Here is a 14,544-nt window from a genome sequence, read left to right as displayed (position 1 = left end):
AGAAATGTGCTGAACAAGTTGGCTTATACTCAGGTATATGCGGTAATTCTGAAACTAATAATAAGATATAAAAGGAAACAAAATGCCACTGTTTACAAACTGATTTGATTTTACCTTAATTTTTTTTTTAAACAATAAAAAGTTTATTGTGAAAAAATGAACCATGCTTTGCTTTGGGATTGCAGAAATTTTATCTCAACTTGCAGAGTTTGACAGGTGGCATCACCTGTCTTATGTGTTCATTAATCGATGAGCGTGTGCCGCAACAATTAGCCAAATGCTTGGCTTGCGGTTGCGGAGTGGTATTTTAATACAAAATTCACCTGGTGGTATGAATTAAAATAAAAAAACTGACATTCCAGATGTGCCAGAATTGCCTTTGAACACCTGACAGCTGCTGCTTTACCACCCTCTAAAAGCGATCCACCGCAGAGACTGCTAACTAAGTGAAAGAACCCTAAACACTAAATTAAACAAAAAAAATAGTTATTATTTAAAAACAATATCTGACTGTTGAGGGGCCAATTCGTATGCAGTAATTTTTTCCATCAGCAGGAAAACCATGGAGCTAAACTAAACTATAAGGAGGTCTAATAGCAAGATAGGGGGAGCTCTTGTACAATTTATAAGTGAACAGTGGACCAGCAAACAGTCAAGGAAAAGCTGAGCATTTTTATTTCAAGTTTTCATGCTGTTTCTGGTTTAAATAATCTTAAATAACATCATCCAGGATCTGATAAACTGAAATTTAGGATTTTTAGCTAGTCTAAATGATAAAACTGAACATCAGGCAAACAGCTTAAGATACAGAAATGTAAACTGTTTTACCTGCCAAAGGATCTTCATTTTTATTTAGCTAGTTGTGCAATTCATGACCCCTACAAGAGAGCACTGGCAAGTCTGCACATTTCTCAACTGCAGTTAAAACCCAAGTCCAGACAAACTTTTTTTTTAACCTTTGGATAGAGTGAGAGAGGGTTACAGGCTCTGCCAGGTTTTATAGCCATTTGTGAGTCACTGGGAAAAGACCAGCGGCACACCATAGAATCCCACATAGATAAAACTTTATTGCTTCAGGCAAACAACATGAGACCCCACCCTGGACCCTCTCTGACAACTCACCCAAGACTTGCAACTCTAGTCTAGCGACTACAGTTTAGAGAGGGGCCTTGACGAGGTAGCATGGCTTCCACATATCCTTGAAAGTATATACAACCAATATCTCAGTTTTTTTTAACTCATTCTTGAAACAGTGTATAATTTTCTTTTGATGACTACCTGGTAAGGCCTAATTTACAGGGGTGTAGTTAAGTGTACATCCTAGTGAGGGTTGCCTTTGCCCGCATGAGATGCTTAGGTGTACTGAGCAACTGCGTGCAAGCAGCCCCATTCATGTAAACTGGGATGCAGCGGCCGCATGGACACAGCCGCTGTTCCCGATTTGACATCCATATGGGTGTGGTTAAATGTCCCCAAATGCATATTGTGTGAGTTCTGGACACGCCCCCCGCACCTACATGATGTCAAATTGGGAGCAGCGGCTGTGTGCATGCAGTCACTGAGTCCCAAATGACCTGAATGAGACTGCTTGCACAGGATGCCTTGAACACCTGTTAATCCTATATGGGCCTTCACATGGGTGTAGGCTTAAGAACGCCGAAATTAATCAGGTCAAAATGTGCAGAGATCATTGTATTGTACTGTTCTGTGAAATGCCATGTCCATGTGCACCTTTTACTAAAAAGCTAAAATTAATTTCTTGGAGCCATTGCCATTTTTGTTTGCTTTCTGGATTTGGTGCAGAAACACACTGGAAATCTTAGCTGCCATTTGGTGGTGCTAGACTTCTCGTGTGTACGCACTTAAAGTGGAACCTTAACTTGGAAAACTTGGAAAATTAAGTCTTGCTAAATCACTTCATGCCTGTTGCTTTTGCAGGTATAGCTACGTAAAACTTGAAAATATGGTAAAACAATGTCTCTCCCTTCTCTGCACATGCTCAGTTGCTTTCTATTGCTTTCTATTTTTGGCACTGTGCCAAAAATCAGAGCCACTAGAGGTGGATCTGCTGACAGCTTATAAATTTACCGCTGCTCAGGGGCTCTGGGGTTCAGCAAAATGGTAGCCTCTGGCAAGAAAAAAAGGAGCAATATTGGAGGCAATTTACAGCACACATGAATTTAGAAATTTATGTTCCTTGTTAAATATATATATATATATATATATATATATATATATATATATATATATATATATATATATATATATATATATATATATTTTATAAAGTTGTTATGGGTAAAGTTCCACTTTAAGTAGGGAAGAATTACCTTCAGGCATTATTTTCCTCAATTTATTAAATGCTAAGTATGTCCCAAAGTGGGAGCTCTGTTAGATTAGAGTTAGGGACAACACTTTTCAGAGGAGTCTTGATGAGACAATGGTTTCATCAAAGGTATGAACCATGTCCTAAGCAGGAGTGTCCCTGGCTTAAATTCAATGTTGTAGCTAAGCTGTAGTCAGCCAAAGCTCGAAATTATTATGGTTTTGTTTTAATTGGGTTTTTCCTAAGCTCAGTTTATTGTTTGCATCCACATTCTGTTAGGGAATGCCCCGGCAACAAACCAAGAAATGCAATAGGTCTGAATTATGAATATTTATGTCTCCATGGCCAACCACTAGAAATGTTTTTGTCACTGGTGCATGCTGGGGGAGGGTTTCAATATTTAGGGTGAGCTTCCAGAAGGATCTTTTGTTCTTGCCTCCTAGGCTGTTGCCAAGAGAAGAGGATGTGTTAAAGGACTCTGGAATTTAACAGGCTTATAAAGGAGGAGTGAAGCTGGAGCATTGTTGAAGCATCAGGGGAATCTTCACTGCTGAAGAGTGTCCTGGAGAGCTACAGGTTGTAGTAACTTTAAATAATCAAGGGGGCAGGGAAGGGCACATTCAGGACACAGCCTGTGATTAACAGCCTCAGCTGTGCATGATTCCCTATGACAGGGATATGCAATTAGCGGATCTCCAGGTGTTGCAAAACTACAAGTCCCATCATGTCTCTGCCTCTGGGTGTCATGCTTGTGGCAGAGTCTTGCTATGCCTCATGGGACTTGTAGTACTGCAACAGCTGGAGGTCCGTTAATTGCATATCCCTGCCTTGTGTAAAGGGAGTTGTGTCCATTCCCTTACTCAGGTCTCAGATTACGAGGGATTCCAGTTCTGGATATTTTATACATAGCTACATTGGTCTAGCCCTGAAGTTTGAACTGCTAGCCCACCAAGCCACATGGGAGTCCCTAACTGCCTCTCAGTGGCATAGGAGTGCAACTAAAACCTACATTTATACCATAAATTAATAGATGCAACTGTGTAGAATTTTTTTTTTCTTATGCTGACTAGGTGGTTAATGTGCTGTGATTTTTTTCTATTGTATTGTTCTGTCAAATGCCCTGTCCATGTGCATTTTTCTTTACTGCCTCAGTTCTTCTCCCAAAAGCTCTTAGCTCTTTGCCTCGGTATTTCTCCCAAGAACCCTCAGCATTGACATAAGTAGTGGGCTGGCTCATAAGGCAGTTATGTGAATATCACAATTAGAGGTCGACCGATATATCGGCCGATATTTGGCGTTTTTTATTTAATCGGCATCGGCCGATTGTGCTGATAAAAAAGGTCGATTATAACTTCAGCGCGACTTGCAAATGACTTCTGTAATAGAAGTCAATGCAAGTTGCCTGAAGTCTTCTGTGAAGTGACTTCTCTCCTCTCTGGACAGCCTGCCAAATCTGATAAAAGAACCTGAAGAGATACAATGTTTACACTTATCAATGAGCTGTGTGTAGAAGTTCTCAGTTTAACCATTTAAAGACTAAATCTTTTCTGACACTTGTTGCTTACAAGTAAAAATCCTGTATTTTCTGCTAGAAAATCACTTAGAACCCCCAAACATTATATATATATATTTTTTAGCAGAGACCCTAGAGAATAAAATAGCGGTTGTTGCAATATTTTATGTCACATGGTATTTGCGCAGCGGTCTTTCAAACGCAATTTTTTTTGAAAAAATACACTAATGAATTAAAAAAAAAAGCTAAGCAGTAAAGTTAGCCCATTTTTTTTTGTCCAAAAGTTTTGATTACCTGTTTTTGTGTATTTAATATTTAAGATATAGGTTTTCTTTTTAATCTAAATTATACGTACAAGTGAACTGATTGGAGGTTTGTTTTGTTTAATAAATGTTTAAATGTAAAAAATTTTCTGTATCACTTATTACTTAAGGTTGCTTGCACACTGGAGCGGGCAGGCATTGACGGTAAAACGCTGCTAGTATTAGCGGCACTTTACCGTCATTTTAGCGGCGCTATTCGGCTGCTAGTGGGGCGCTTATAACCCAGCTAGCGGCCAAGGAAGGGGTTAAATGCACCCCTGAAGTGCCATTGCCGAAACGCTTTGCAGGCGCTTCGGCAGCGGTGTGCATTCATTTCAATGGGCAGGAGTGGTGGAGCAGTGGTATACACCGCTCCAAAGATGCTGCTTGCAGGACTTTTTTTTAACATCCTGCCAGGGCATCGCCTCAGTGTGAAAGCACTCAGGCTTTCACACTGAGGCTGCAGGGGAGCCATTTTGCAGGCACTTTACAGGCGCTATTTTTAGCCCAAAAGCGCCTGAAAAACGCCCTATTGTGAAAGGGGTCTAACTGTTAGATTTTATGAGATGAAAAAAAATAAAAAATAAAATCAGCCTAACATATCGGCCCAAAAAAATCAGCATCATATATCGACCATCGGCCACCGCGATTTCTAAATATCGGCATCGGCCAGAGAAAAACCCATATCGGTCGACCTCTAATCACAATACCTTGATGGGTTGATGTAAGTATGGAAGAGTGGGTGTTCCTAGGTGGGCTGCATTTGCATTGTAAAAAAAAACAGACCAAGAGCACACAATGGGGTGCACTGGGTCTCTTTTCTTTTAAATTGTATGGTGATTGGCCCAATTCTGACCAGAGGCTGCAAGGTCTTTGCAAGGTCTTTGCCAGGGACAGTCAGGCTCCGAAGGAAAGAGCTAGATGATACTGCGTGTCTTCCAGCCACGAAATGCGGTGGACTCTATTTTATTTGCTGTAGATCCTACTATGCAACACGAGAAGCACAGATAGAGCAATGAAACAAGTATGTGGAGAAGGTCAGGGTGACAGGATGGTCATCACGTCCTCCATGTTTCCCTCTTCATTGGGTGCCAATCAAGGGTCACATAACAGGCTTGGGTTTGGTTCTTCTGGGCTATGCTAGGCACTTTGGATAGGGTCAGTGCACTACACATTGGGGTAACTTTACTTGAGCTCATGACCTGATGGATGACAAACATAAACAAACTCTAGTAAACTCTCTTGATGTATTAAGCATCACCACAGTCACTTGTGCATTTAGGAGGGACACACAGAGCCAATGCCATCTCCACCTGTCCAGCGTATCACTGCTACCCCACTCCCACTACCTGTGTGGGGTCCCGCGATGCACTTAGCGTGAACTCCATGCGTGAACTCCATGCGTAAACTTCACTTAACTATTTCTCTTCCGTGCCTGTGGTGCAGATCTGCTCCCGCTGCTAAGCGAGACGGATTGTGGGGTGAAGGAGTGCCAATAACATCTCCCCTGCTGCAAGAGACTATTTCACCTCCTACATGTACACGCTTACGACAGACTGCTAAAGAAACCTTTGTTCCCCTTGGTAACCACTTGTATGTTCACACTGTAATAACTCTTGTACTAATGTCTTCATATACTCATGTATTTAGTGACCCGATGTGTAGACTATATGTGCTTACATTACTTACATTGCACCCCTTTAGTAACTTCAGACCAGGCAAAGTTCAAAAAGCTTTACTGAAGAATAAATTAACACAGTGACAATTACAGGTAACAGTTCTGAATAAAGTGCAGACATGCTCCTAAAATCCCTAATCCCTATCTTCAGGCTTGTGGCTGCCCCAGCATACCTGCTTAGCTTAAGTCCATAATTGGATGAGTCCATAGGGGGTAAACACCGATTTCAGAAAGTCTCTGGTCTTCCAGGCTCAGATGACAGCATGGCAGCATTCCAACCCCTGCATTTCTGAGCCCCATCTGACTCCAGCCATCCCTTACTCTTTTCCCTTTTTAGGTTCAGGCTTTATCCCCCTAGGTGGTTCCTTTTTGCATCGCACAAAACCAGTGGGCCAAAACCAGTCAAACTTACAGAAAACCCAGGAATACACTTAACTATGAACTTCAACCTTCTTTCAAGTATAAGAAATTTTAGAACAGGAGAGGATACAAACTATTGTCCAAGACTGAAGGTAAGGCTGAAGTTCAGCTTTAAAAAAGGTCTTTCTACAAAAAGAAGCTAGTAAATACCTCTCCCGCTACCCATGCGGTAGAACATTGCTCAACTGACACTGCTGGTAGTGTTGATCTGCTGGTCTCCCACAGGGCTCAGTTGTTTTCCCAAATTACTTCTTAGTCAAATCAGAACACTACATGAGCCAATACAGGTCAGATAACAGGATATTTTAAATAGAAATTTCCAGCAAAACTGCATAAGCAGACAGAATCAGAACAGACTTAGAAACCAGCCTTTAGCCAGTTCCCGTCAGGCCTATGGAAAAATGATGGCCGGACGGCCCTTTTGTTGATCGTCATATGACATCCTCCCGGATCGTGCCTAGCGCCTGTGGCATGACCTGTCCTTGGCTGTGTCTATCGGACACAGCAGATAACTGCTTAGTGTACCAGCTCACTGCCAGTACCATGTAATTGCTGTGACCAATCACAGCAGTTGACTTTCGCAAACCATTTATGCCATCCATTGTGTACAATTGTGTTGCTAGCTGTGATTGGTCACAGTGATCACATGGTACAGACAGGGCCAAGAGAGAGGGGGGGTGGATGAGAGACCCCATAGCCTGCAATCCCTACTGTTCCAGCCCCTGTCTGTGTGGGTAGGTATGTGTGATCCACCTATCTCCCACCCGCCCTCGGTCAGCCTGTTTTCTTCCTGTTCCAGTCACAGCGAGCTGGGAGAGGAGAAGAAGAGCAGGCTCGGGGAGGCGTCGGGGATGCTGCTCAGGGTTGCGGTGAGTCCTCATCCTCCCTGCTTGATGCCGCTGCTCTGCACCCCACGCCGCCACTGGACCAGCGGCGGGACACTCCAGTCCAGGAATCCCAGGACCATGACTCTTTAGGCCCCACAAGCACTAGTGCAGAGAAGGAGGAAGTGGAATCCTCCTCCGCTTTGAATGCTGGTCAGGAAGGGAGTTGCAGCCGTGATGTCACTGGTTGCTAGATGCTAGGCGGCTCTAGCAATCAGTGACCAAGAGTAGAATCAGGTTGAGGTCAGCGCTACCACAGCTCAGTCCGCCCCTGTCCCCTGCATTCCAGACCGGGACATACTGCACCCACCCGATAAGAGACTTGGGGCCCAGACTCGGCACTATAGCCCCAATAGCCACCCTCTAGCGATGCCACTGGCTATAAGCAAGCATAATAAAAAAAAAAATCCAGATCACTTCCCCAGAGTAGTACAATGTTAGTATGGTAAAAATATATTGCTGTGGTCACAGTGTGTTTAAAAAAAAAATAAAAAATAACAATTGCTATTACTTTAAGAGTACAAATTATTATTATCAGATGAACCACACATACTGTATTTACCATTCTTCCAATATAAGCGTTATTTGACACATTCTGTATGATAACCTCTTGTTTGTACAAATTATCCAGAAAACAATAAAAATTATGGAAAAAAAAACAAAACATAAAAAGATGTAATAAATAATACATTTTTTTTTAAGTTTTTTTTTTTTTTCGTACTGTCACCAGTCCCTAATCACCACTGCACCAATTATATGATGATTCTGTACTGCACTGGTGACAGTATGTAGAAAAAAAGAAATTGTGAAAATTCTTTCTTTTTTAATTTCTTCATTTTCCAAAAATTATGACAAAAAAAATACAGTTTGAAAAAACTTGCCATGCCTCTTACTAAATACCTTGAAATGACTACTTTCCAAAAAGGTGTAATTTGGGGTATATCTGTACTGTCCTGACATTTTCGGGCCTCAAGAAATGAGATAGGCCTTCAGTACATCAGGATTGATCAATTTTCAGATATATTCCATAGTTTGTGGACTCTATAACTTTCCTACAGACAAAATGATATACACTGATTTGGGTTATTTTCACCAAACAAATGTAGCAGAATAAATTTTGGCCTAAATTTATGAAGAACAATTATTTATTTGCAAAATTGTATAACAGAAACAGAGAAAAACGCAATATTTTCAAACATGTCTGTTTTTTTTTTGTTTATTTAGCAAAAAAATAAAAAACCCAGTGGTGATTGAATACCAGAAAGCTCTAGTTGTGTGAACAAAATGATAAAAATTTAGTTTATGGACAGTATTGCATGACTGCGCATCTTGTCATTCAAATTGTGACAGCGCTGAAAGCTGAAAATTGGCCTGGGCAGGAAGGAGATAAAAGTGCCAGGTATTGAAGTGGTTAAATAGGCACAAACACAGCAGTGATACAGGTTAAAGAGTGCAGAAACACAGACAGGCACAGCAGCCCTGACAAAAAGGTACCCCACAAATAAACTTTAAAGAGAAACACATACTACACTTGCGACAGGTTGGAGGTAGAAGTACTTACTGTTGGTAGGCTTTTAGGACAAAAAGAGCTCAGAGAATGTCAAACAATCTGTTCACTAGTGCTCCAAAGTGCAGGCAAGACGTGAAACAATGAAACAGAGTGGGCAGGAATTTAAAAAAAAGAAGTTACAGGAGTTAGTTTATATTATAAGCAAAACTTTTCCTATGTATGTGCTTCAATGGTCTATTTGGCTGTTTTACTCAAGCTGCCCTTTAAGAAATTTGTAACACAACTTTGAAAACGAATTCCTGTTGGGAATTGTAATGCTTTGTCATTCTTCAATAAAGTTTTATGGGTATAGGCTTTGATGTCCTGGCCTATTATTAGGTTCCCTGGAAATGACTTTAAAATAGTCACAGCCATGCAGGATAAGGCTACTCCCAAAAATGATCTGAGAAATAAAAGGAGAGGCAAAAAAGAAACACTGATATGATACTACAGCAACATGAAAAACACGTGTGTAATTGCTAATGCCACCTGTGCACAGATAATTAATCAGGATCAGTAGTCTACTGCAACTGTATCAAAGACTGGGGAAAGATCAAGAGGGAAGAAAACCGAGGGAAGACCTTGGGACTTAAATACACAAAGGTCTTTAGTTACTTTAGTAGTTCTATAAAATGTTGTACTGTGTGTGAATCAGAGTATAAAAGATCAAAGTGGCTATCAGAATACTGGAAAGCACTGTGCAAGAGCAAGCAGACTTTGAAGCAAAAAACATAACAAAAAAAATATGATGTGAGAGAATGATTTTAGAGCCATTCAGGTAGAGGATAGACTTTAAAGCCAAACTTTGAAGCCCCAAGCCCCTGAACAGCAGTGAATCTTTAGGCTGTCAGCAGATCAGCCTATATATATTTGGCACAGTGCCTAAAAATAGAGCGCAAATGAGCATGTGCAGGGCAGGGTGAGACAGTGTATTACTGGATTTTAAACAGTATAGGCACTTATTTTTAATGTTCTACAAAGCTATGCCTGAAAAAAGGGCCAGGGTGAAGTGATCTAGCAGGACTTAATTTTCTGACTAAAATTCCACTTTAAGAAACACAGCTAGGTCACCTTCCTGACATCAAACTTTGACTGGATAGTAGATGACCAGCAACAGACTAATAAGATCATCTCTCTGCTCTCTCCTACTATTCACAGAAATTTTGTTTAACCATTAAGGACCGGAAGGATTTACCCCCTTAATGACCAGGCCATTTTTTGCAATTTGGCACTGCGTCGCTTTAACTAACAATTGCGCAGGTGTGCAACGTTGTTTCCAAACAAAATTTATGTCCTTTTTTTCCTACAAATAGAGCTTTCTTTTGGTGATATTTGATCACCTTTGCATTTTTTATTTTTTAAGCTATTAACAAAAACAGAGCGACAAACTAATTTCTTCCTCAGTTTAGGCCAATACAGTGGGGATGGAAAGTATTCAGACCCGCTTAAATTTTTCACTCTTTGTTATATTGCAGCCATTTGCTAAAATCATTTAAGTTCATTTTTTTCCTCATTAATGTACACACAGCACCCCATATTGACAGAAAAACACAGAATTGTTGACATTTTTGCAGATTTATTAAAAAAGAAAAACTGAAATATCACATGGTCCTAAGTATTCAGACCCTTTGCTCAGTATTTAGTAGAAGCACCCTTTTGATCTAATACAGCCATGAGTCTTTTTGGGAATTATGCAACAAGTTTTTCACACCTGGATTCGGGGATCCTCTGCCATTCCTCCTTGCAGATCCTCTCCAGTTCTGTCAGGTTGGATGGTAAACGTTGGGGGACAGCCATTTTTAGGTCTCTCCAGAGATGCTCAATTGGGTTTAAGTCAGGGCTCTGGCTGGGCCATTCAAGAACAGTCATGGAGTTGTTGTGAAGCCACTCCTTTGTTAATTTAGCTGTGTGGTTAGGGTCATTGTCTTGTTGGAAGGTAAACCTTCGGCCCAGTCTGAGGTCCTGAGCACTCTGGAGAAGGTTTTCGTCCAGAATATCCCTGTACTTGGCCGCATTCATCTTTCCCTCGATTGCAATCAGTCGTCCTGTCCTTGCAGCTGAAAAAACACCCCCACAGCATGATGCTGCCACCACCATGCTTCACTGTTGGGACTGTATTGGACAGGTGATGAACAGTGCCTGGTTTTCTCCACAAATACCGCTTAGAATTAAGGCCAAAAAGTTTTATCTTTGACTCATCAGACCAGAGAATCTTATTTTTCACCATCTTGGAGTCCTTCAGGTGTTTTTTTTAGCAAACTCCATGCAGGCTTTCATGTGTCTTGTACTGAGGAGAGGCTTCCGTTGGGCCACTCTGCCATAAAGTGCCGACTGGTGGAGGGCTGCAGTGATGGTTAACTTTCTACAACTTTCTCCCATCTCCCGACTGCATCTCTGGAGCTCAGCCACAGTGATCTTTGGGTTCTTCTTTACCTCTCTCACCAAGGCTCTTCTCCCCCGATAGCTCAGTTTGGCCGGACGGCCAGCTCTAGGAAGGGTTCTGGTCGTCCCAAATGTCTTCCATTTAAGGATTATGGAGGCCACTGTGCTCTTAGGAGCCTTAAGTGCAGCAGAAATTTTTTGTAATCTTGGCCAGATTTGTGCCTTGCCACAATTCTGTCTCTGAGCTCTTCAGGCAGTTCCTTTGACCTCATGATTCTCATTTGCTCTGACATGCACTGTGAGCTGTAAGGTCTTATATAGACAGGTATGTGGCTTTCCTAATCAAGTCCAATCAGTATAATCAAACACAGCTGGACTCAAATGAAGGTGTAGAACCATCTCAAGGATGATTAGAAGAAATGGACAGAACCTGAGTTAAATATATGAGTGTCACAGTAAAGGGTCTGAATACTTAGGACCATGTGATATTTCAGTTTTTCTTTTTTAATAAATCTGCAAAAATGTCAACAATTCTGTGTTTTTCTGTCAATATAAGGTGCTGTGTGTACATTAATGAGAAAAAAAATGAACTTAAATGATTTTAGCGGGACTGCGACATTGCGACAGACAGATCGGACACTTTTGACACTTTTTTGGGACCACTGACATTTATACAGCGATCAGAGCTAAAAATAGCCACTGATTACTGTGTAAATGTCACTGGCAGGGAAGGGGTTAACACTAGGGGGCGATCAAGGGGTTAAGTGTTCCCTAGGGAGGTGTTTATAACTATGGGGGAGTGGGCTGACTTCCCTGACAGAACAGGCATCTGTCTGTTTACATTGCCAGATCCCCGTTCTGGCTCTCTATGGAGCGATTGGCTCCAGCGCTGTGGTGCGGGTGCGTGCGCCCCCCTATAGCTCTTAAAGCGTCCAACATACACCTACGATTCGTGCAGCCATGCCATCCTGCTGCCATATAATGACGGTGGCTGGTCGGCAAGCAGTTAAATGCTAGGCGCTCTGGCCGCACCTCAGACGAGCCTGTGTCATCCGCCAGTGTGACCTACTTGTGTACTTTTCCAGCTGGTTGGTGGGAACCTCTCTACTGCTATAGCTACTGGTCTCCGAGCCTAACCCTTTGACTGTGACAGCCCCACATATGTTCATCTGACTCTGTATACTGTTGAAATAAGCTACTCATACTCATACCCTCATACTCAAATCACAGTTTGCTGGAAGCTGCCTATCACTACTACAAGAGGGACCACAAAGCATTCACAACTGTATCAAGCGTTATGCAGACTATGGAACCTTACATCTCAGCTATTGCTGTACATGGGTAGGATGTGAGATTCCACATAAAGTAAAGGGCATTATACAACTATGAATCTCATTTTCACACATCCATAGTGTAATTTGTCACTTTTCTTTTAAAAGCAGGTCAACCATTCTCCCTTCTATACAAACAGAGCTGCTTTCCTCAGTGCAGTTTGTGGTTTACTGCATGGTCCAAGCAAAATATCAGTGTCCACACTTAAATATGCAGTTCCTGTGCCAGCCTTCTACACATAATATTTACAACATTCGGTTTTACAGAGCAGAAAATTGAAAGAAATAAATTACCGTACCTGTAGAGACTGCACATTTACTTGCCAAACAACTTAAGTAAACAAGTGCACAATATTGATTAAGGTGACAGCGATATACAATTATTTCTCTCCTTTCAAATTTTGGCCATTATGTTTGCTGTGTTGGCCTAGTACTAATTATTCTGTTTTTATTCGTTCTAGAAAGGAAACTGCACAATTCATGTCTTCTCTTTTTTGCCCATGTGTTTACATGAACTTGAACATGAACATTATGTTTTCCTGTATATTTTACAATATTTTCTATTTCAAAAACATAATGGGTTGATTTACTAAAACTGGAGAATGCACAATCTGGTGCAGGTGTGCATGGTAGCCAATCAGCTTCTAATTTTCACTTAAGCTTTGACAAAAAAACCTGGAAGCTGATTGGTTTCTTTGCAGAGTTGCACCGGATTTTGCACTCTCCAGTTTTAGTAAATCAACCCCAAAATGTTTTATCAAATATAATATAATAAAGCCAGACAAGTGCGAACTGCAGTATCCTACTCCATTGTACCACTTATTGAATATGCCCATAGGTCAATTTTATTCAGTCATCTTTTTTTTTTTTTAGTTATTTTCTAGTTTTATGTACTGGCCAATGAAATTGTAACTAGTAAAGGAATGTAATACAGATAGAATGACATTTTAGACATGACTTAAACTTTTCAAATCAGAACTATGTATCTGAGCACCACAAACTGAAAACACTATTTAGGTAATTTTTAATATTCAAAGCAAACTCACCAACCATGCCTCCATGCTTTTTTTTTGTTGAGAAATCAATTCGAAAAACACCCCCTAGCATTTATAGCTGTGGTCATCTTGAGAAAGGGCAGATGATTAATGTAAAATGTACTTCTTGGGATCCATCTGCCCTTAGCTCAGGAATGAAGGCAAGAGTGTGTGCTTAGCTGAGAAAGCACTTACCTCCAGATGAAATACTTCTGGCATGTATTATATCATTTGAGCCTAGGCCAGAAACCAGGAAGCAACTGAAGAAATGTAAAAAAAAAGTTTAATCCAAGTAAATACAATGTTCCTTTGTATTTATTTACTAATGCTAGCAGCATAAGGATTAAAAATAATGAATTTTGATTGAGAAAGTTTAGTTACGCTTTAATGAATGACTAAAATATAATTCAAAACTGGTTAAATGAGAATTGCAGCTGTGGTGAGATTGTTTGTATTTTCTTTAACAAAAGGTTTATTGACAGTCATCACATTACATAGACATAATTTGTCAGACAAAATAAAGAGCACAATGTGAGTTGCAGATGGTAGCTGTAGAATATATGCAAAAAAGCAACTAAGAAAGTTTCATTTTAGAATATACAGAAAAGCAAAAACAGTACATCGTATACAGGGCAGCCCTATATAACTGAGGATAAAAGCACACAAAGTCAAACAAAGCAATAACATTGAGAAGGAATAAGGGAGAAAGGTGAGATTGCTTGTATTTTCTTTCAGTCTTCAATCCAGCTTTTAAATAGTGAAGGGGTCTCCAAACTTTGTAAACCAAAGGCCAGTTTACTGTCAATCATACTTTAGGGGATCCAACTGTGGACAATTAGAGTAGTAAATGCCTCAGTGTCAGTGGGTTTAAACAATGCCTCCATCTTGGTGGCCAGTGAGAGTGAAAAAAAATTACATAGCGTCTATGATTATTAGTAGGATGAATAGTTCCCTGTTATTAGTATTAGTAGGATGGATACTGCCCCGTTGTTGGTGTCAGTGGGATGTCCCATTGTTGGTACCAGTGAGAGGAATAGTACCCCAATGCTGGTATCAGTGGAAGGAATAGTGCCCCATCATGGGTACTAGTGAGAGGAATAATGCCCCATTATTTAATATTATGCC

At 40.7% G+C, this 14,544-nt stretch overlaps 1 long non-coding RNA gene across 1 annotated transcript in view; it reads right to left on the bottom strand.

The window, feature by feature from the left end:
- LOC141107252 (uncharacterized) overlaps window positions 1-8,858 on the bottom strand; it is a 72,978-nt gene extending 64,120 nt beyond the window's left edge. Inside the window, exon 1 of the long non-coding RNA XR_012235838.1 lies at window positions 8,685-8,858. This is a non-coding gene — a long non-coding RNA (uncharacterized lncRNA). The remainder of the gene's footprint in view (window positions 1-8,684) is intronic.
- Window positions 8,859-14,544: the final 5,686 nt, after the last annotated feature.

This window comes from Aquarana catesbeiana, linkage group LG09, assembly GCF_042186555.1.
Source record: "Aquarana catesbeiana isolate 2022-GZ linkage group LG09, ASM4218655v1, whole genome shotgun sequence".
Taxonomy (NCBI): domain Eukaryota; kingdom Metazoa; phylum Chordata; class Amphibia; order Anura; family Ranidae; genus Aquarana; species Aquarana catesbeiana.
This window is presented reverse-complemented; position numbering and strand designations above follow the sequence as displayed.